This window comes from Theropithecus gelada, chromosome 12, assembly GCF_003255815.1.
Source record: "Theropithecus gelada isolate Dixy chromosome 12, Tgel_1.0, whole genome shotgun sequence".
Classification (NCBI taxonomy): Eukaryota; Metazoa; Chordata; class Mammalia; order Primates; family Cercopithecidae; genus Theropithecus; species Theropithecus gelada.
Window position 1 is genome coordinate 2,355,250 of NC_037680.1, and position 6,023 is coordinate 2,361,272.

Sequence of the window (6,023 nt, forward strand, 5' to 3'; positions counted from 1 at the left end):
TTCCTACAGGTCCTGGGGGGCTGCGTCTTGCTCTGAGGATGGGGCCCCAACTCCTGGCGCTCCTGCTTCCCACCCTCACCCCTCCACACCCCTCCCTGGTGCAACACACCACTCACACAGGCCTCACCTACGGCCAGTGTTCAGTTCAACCCGGAGGACCCAGGCCACCTTCCACGTGAATAAAGGAACCTCCAAACTCCCGGTCAGAGCCCACGGGATCGAGTGATGATGCCTACCCTCGGCTGTAGTGAGGACAAAAGGCAACAACGTGGCCACGATCTGACACCTAGTAGGTGCTTAGGAGATGAGAGCTACTGGCATTATCATCATCAAAGAAAACCTCACATCCTCTCCATACTAAATTTGGCTGACAATGTACGGTGGAAGATAGTCGTTAGTTCCACCATATGTCCTAATTGGAACCATAGCCTGAGCCACCACCACTTGCCAGAAGCCAAAAAAAAAAAATTGTTTTTCCTTGACTCGCTGCAGACTGGCACCGTTACCAGGCACATGTCTTCCCTGTGGCTCCAGGATTTCTCCCCAGCTGCTTGCACGGGTCTTCATCTCAGCAATCAGCCCACAGCCCAGGACTCACGGGGATGCCCCTGAAACCCAGCAGCAATGAGGCACTAGCAGTGATATTTCAGATGCTGCACCCCCAGTACTTCATTGAACAAGTATTTGGGGTGCAGCTGCCATGCATGTGAGTGCTGGGCAGGTGAGGAGCCAGCCCCGGGCAGTTCTGTGCAGAGGGGTGGGCTGGCACCCAAGCGCACACAGACAGCTCCACATCAGAGGACCAGCGTGACAGGCCGCAGGGGCTCCTGCCATGGGGAACTGCCAGGATGGCCCAGAAACGGCACCATCTGCCAGCCATGCGTGAAGGACGCCATGCTGGGGGCAGTGCCCTGCCTCCCCCACCTCGGAACTGGGAGCCAGTTGTTCCACGGGTCATAGTCAGTAAAAAGAGGGCCATGTATGCCTGAATGCTGAAGAAGCAGACCAGCAATAATCGAGTCATTTATATACAGCACAATGCTTTGCATGAGTGCCGCTGACACTGAGGAGAGTGCCCAGGACACTGCTTCAGATCTTCCCCGCCTTGCCCACCTCCTGCTCCACTCCGTGTGTGGTCTCTAACCACCTTCACACAGATGAGAATGAAGTGCCTCGCCCGCTGCCCTCACCCTCGCCTCTCCCTGCCACTGAGCTTCTCTGTTAACATCCCTGGGGAGCCCCAGGCATCGGCACATGTGTGCAGCCCAGAGAAACAGTGGGTTAACACCCTACAGGACAGACCTTTACCTGGGGGCACACGGGACCAGTGGGCAAATGTCTCCTCCCTTCTCTCCTTCTCCTTGCCCTGAGGCCTGGGTGGAGCTTCTCAGGGGCTGCAGCTCAGTGGGTCACCCTCCTGTGGGCTCTTGCTCCAACCTGGCTCACTCCCTGCCCCTCACTCCTGCTCCCTGGACTTGCACCCACTAAGGACACCATCCTTGGCACAGAGACACCACGCAGCATCACCCATCCAGGACGTCCTCACCGGGAAGGTCTTCAAGGTCACCTTGCTCAACCCCAGACCTCTCTTTTCATTTTATGGATGAAGAAATAAGGCTGTAAGGGAGGAAAAAATATATTTTCTTCACCTACTGATAGGTTCCTGACTAAGGCCCTTGTAATAAAAGACAGATCAGCAAGAGAAAAGCACACATTAATATAAGTTTTATCTGACACAGGAGCCTTCATAAGGAAAGGAAGACTCAAGCAGGGAAGCCTGTGTACTTTTTGCAAGGTCTGATGAAGTGGGTGGTCATGGAGAAGTGTAATCTATGGCAATAAGCTGGGGGAGGTCAGCCAGGCCGGTCTGTTTATTTCTTCTCTGTCACCCTGTGTCTTCAGAGAGAGAGACGTTCCTTTCCTCTAGGTATAAAGAGGGCACCTCTTCAGTGAGGGGCTTGTGACTTACCTCGGCAAGGTCAGAACGTCCTCGGTTTTATGACCTGCTGTAGGTGAGAAAGGCGTCGAGGGAGTCAGAAGGACCTTCCTGCTTCTACTGCTTCCTCAAATGCCAAGGTTTCACACTTCAGGGTAGCATATCCTGAACCCCATCAAGACCCAGAGTTGAAAAGGGAACTAGGCCGGGCGCGGTGGCTCACACCTGTTATCCCAGCACTTTGAGAGGCCGAGACGGGCGGATCACGAGGTCAGGAGATCGAGACCATCCTGGCTAACACGGTGAAACCCCGTCTCTACTAAAAAAATACAAAAAACTAGCCGGGCGAGGTGGCGGCGCCTGTAGTCCCAGCTACTCGGGAGGCTGAGGCAGGAGAATGGCGGGAACCCGGGAGGCGGAGCTTGCAGTGAGCCGAGATCACGCCACTGCCCTCCAGCCCGGGCGACAGAGCGAGACTCCGTCTCAAAAAAAAAAAAAAAAAAAAGAAAGAAAAGAAAAGAAAAGGGAACTAGTTGTCCTAGCAAAGCTAGGAGCAAAGTCACATCTGGGTCTCTTAAGTCAACTCTCCTTGCCTTTCACCCCACTGTCTCATTTCCTGCTACCTCATCTGTGACAGGGCCAGGGAAAAGAGTACTGGAACAAAGACGATGGTGTTCAACGGAGATAGTTCAGGACCTGCTTCCCCTGTTCCTCTCACTAAGTTCACTTGGGGCCAGGGAAATTGTGCAAGACACAAGCTACCAAAGGGGGTGTCTGAAAAAGGTAGAAGAAATTAAACTGGTTTGGGACTCCAGGACTGAAGAACTGCACAGTGGCAGGGGGGTTTGCATCTGCCACCCAACAGGAGACAGCCACCCAGGCTCAGTGTTTCCCAACCCCAACCTAGCAACAGAAGGCAGCCCAGGTAGGCTACACCTCCCCCAGACTCAGTGGGAGTCCCGCATACACACACACGCACGTGTGTGCGTATCAGGCAAGCCCGACGCCGATAGCAAAGCTGATGGATTAGAAGACCCATCAGAAGAAGTGGCAAAGGAGATGCTCTGCTTCCTCATGAGCCTGAGACTTCCCTTTTTCCCTGAGAGATGCCAGGGCAGGCGGCAGGCAGAGCCAGCATGAGAGGACACCGTAGGCAGCTTAGTCCACAAAGGCTCTTCTTCCTTCCCTAACCAGCAACAACTGGGCAGGCCTGTGAGGGGCCCAGATGCAGCCAGTGGCCCAGTCTAGAGGCCTTTTGGTCCAAGACTCTCCACCCCAACCCAGAGACACCCGGACATCCAGAGGGCACCAGTAGAGTGGTGGTGTCACTCCTCCCTCCCCAAAGAAACACTGGGTAACCCAACCTAGAGAAACTTCTTCCACCCCACAGGCAGCATCAGCAGAGACCAGTGGGAGCCTCAGCAGAGCCAGAGAAACCAGGCAGACCAAAGTCACAGCACAAAGGCTTTGAAGAGACATTCGAACCACAACTGATAGAAGTAGACTGCATGCCAAACCTAAATAGCATGACTGCATGCTAAAATAAAAGATTTATATAAGACCCAGAGTCTCCTAATGTGTCATGGAAAAAATGTCCAAGATACAATAAAAAATCATCTATCATACCAAGAACCAAAAGAAAATCACAACTGGAGTGAGAAGAGACAATTAACACCAACACTAAGATGAATCAGATGTTGGAATTATCTGACAAGGATTTTAAAACAGACATTATAAAAATGCTTCAGGCCAGGCCACTGTGGCTCATGCTTGTATTTCCAGCACTTTGAGAGGCTGAGGCAGGTGGATCACTTGAGGTCCAGAGTTCAAGACCAGCCTGGGCAACGTGACAAAACCCCACCTCTACAAAAAATACAAAACTTAGCTGGGTGTGGTGGCACACACCTTGGAGGCCCAGTTACTCAGGAGGCTGATGTGGAAGGATCATTTGGGCCCAGGAGGCTATCTGTTGGGCACGGGGGCTCACGCTTGTAATGCCAGGACTTTGGGAGGCCAAGGTGGGCAGATCTTGAAGTCAGGAGTTCAAGACCAGCCTGGCCAACACGGTGAAGCCCCGTCTCTACTAAAAATACAAAAATTAGCCGGGCATGGTGGCGCGCGCCTGTAGTACCAGCTACTCAGAAGGCTGAGGCAGGAGAATTGCTTGAATCTGGGAGGCAGAGGTTGCAGCGAGCCAAGATCGCACCACTGCATTCCAGCTTGGGGGACAAAGCATGACTCCGTATCAAAAAAATAAAATGCTTCTGCCTGTAATCCCAGCACTTTGGGAGGCTCAGGCGGGTGGATGACCTGAGTCATAAGTTCAAGACCAGCCTGGCCAACATGGTGAAACTCCATCTCTACTGAAAATACAAAAATTAGGCGGGTGTGGTGGCGTGTGCCTATAGTCCCAGCTATTTGGGAAGCTGAGGCAGGAGAATCGCTTGAACCCTGGAGGCAGAGGTTGCAGTGAGCTGAGCTGAGATTGTGCTACCATACTCCAGCTTGGGGGACAGAGCGAGACTCCGTCAAAAAAAAATAATAATAAAAATAAATAAATAAATAAATAAAAAGAACCAAATGGAAATTGGAAATATGTAATAAGAAATAAAAGTAATAATGTAATAACAAATGCAAATCTTTCCAGATAAGTTCAATAGTAGTATGGAGATTATAGAAGGTGGAATCAGATAAATGAAACAAAACAATAGAATTTGCTCAATCTAGACGTCAGAGAGAAAAGATAAACAGAATTTCAGAAACCTATAGGTCTGTGATGGAAGATCCAACATTTATATCAGTGAAGTACCAGAGTGAGAGGAGAAAGAGTGAGGCTCCAAGAGTATTGGCTGAAAACTTCCCAAATTAGGCAACAGAGACAAATCTCCGGAGCCAAGAAGTTGAACAAAAACCAAACGGGATAAACCCAAAGAATTTCACACCAAGACACATCTTAATCTTTTGAAAACTGAAGACAAATAAAAATGTTGAAAGCAGTGAGGAAGATACTGATAAGGGAATACCAACTCAAACGACACTAGATTTTTTATCTGAAATAAGGGAGGGTGCAAAGAGGGTACAAACAAGCACAAGTTGTTTCAAGTGTTGAAAGAAAATAAATGTCAACCATGAATTCTGTGCCCAATTAAACTATACTTCAGGAATGAAGGAGAAATTAAAACAGTTTTAGTAGAAGGATAACCAAAAGAACTTATTGTGATAGACCTACCATTACAGATTGGGTAAAGGAAGTTCTTCAAACAGATAAGTGATAAAAGAAGGAATTTTGGGGCACAAGGAATAAAGAAGAAAACATAGAAAGGGAAAAAATATGGATAGCTATAAAAGACTACCCTTTTTCTCATGGATTGTATAAATCATATTTAATGATTGAAACAAAAATTATAACACCATTTTACACCCAAGACAATTCTATTTAGTGTGGGGGAGATAAAAGGACCTAAATGTAAGTAAGGTTTCTACACTTGATTCAAAGTGGTAAGATGTTGACAGACATCTTACAATAGTTGATAGACTATTGTTATAAGTCACACATGTATATTTTAATATCAAAGCAAGCACTAAAAAACTATACAGATATATTCCCAAAAAAGCACTATAAGTAAGTCAGATTGAATCCTAAAAGGTGCTCAAGTAACCTGTCCAAAGGCAACAAAAGGGAAAAAGAAGAAGTAAAACTAGAGAATACAAATAGAAAATAGAGCATTAAATGTTAAACTTAAGTATTAATATCACAATATTACCTTCAATGTAAATGTTCTAAATACTCCAACCAAAAGACAGAGATTGAGGCGGTAGTTTTTTAGAAAAATAACCAATTATATGCTGCTTACGAAAAACTCTCCTCAAATTCACTGACGTACATAGGTTGAGAGTAAAAGCACGGAAAAAGACATACCATGCAAACATTAATTTTTTAAAGGGAGTGGCTGTATTAATAACAGATAAAGTATACCTCAGAGAAAAAGAATTTATAGAGGCAAAAAAAAAAAGGATATTGCATAATGAGAAAAGGATCAAACCATCAGGCAGATACAATGATCCTAAACAAATATATACCACACAA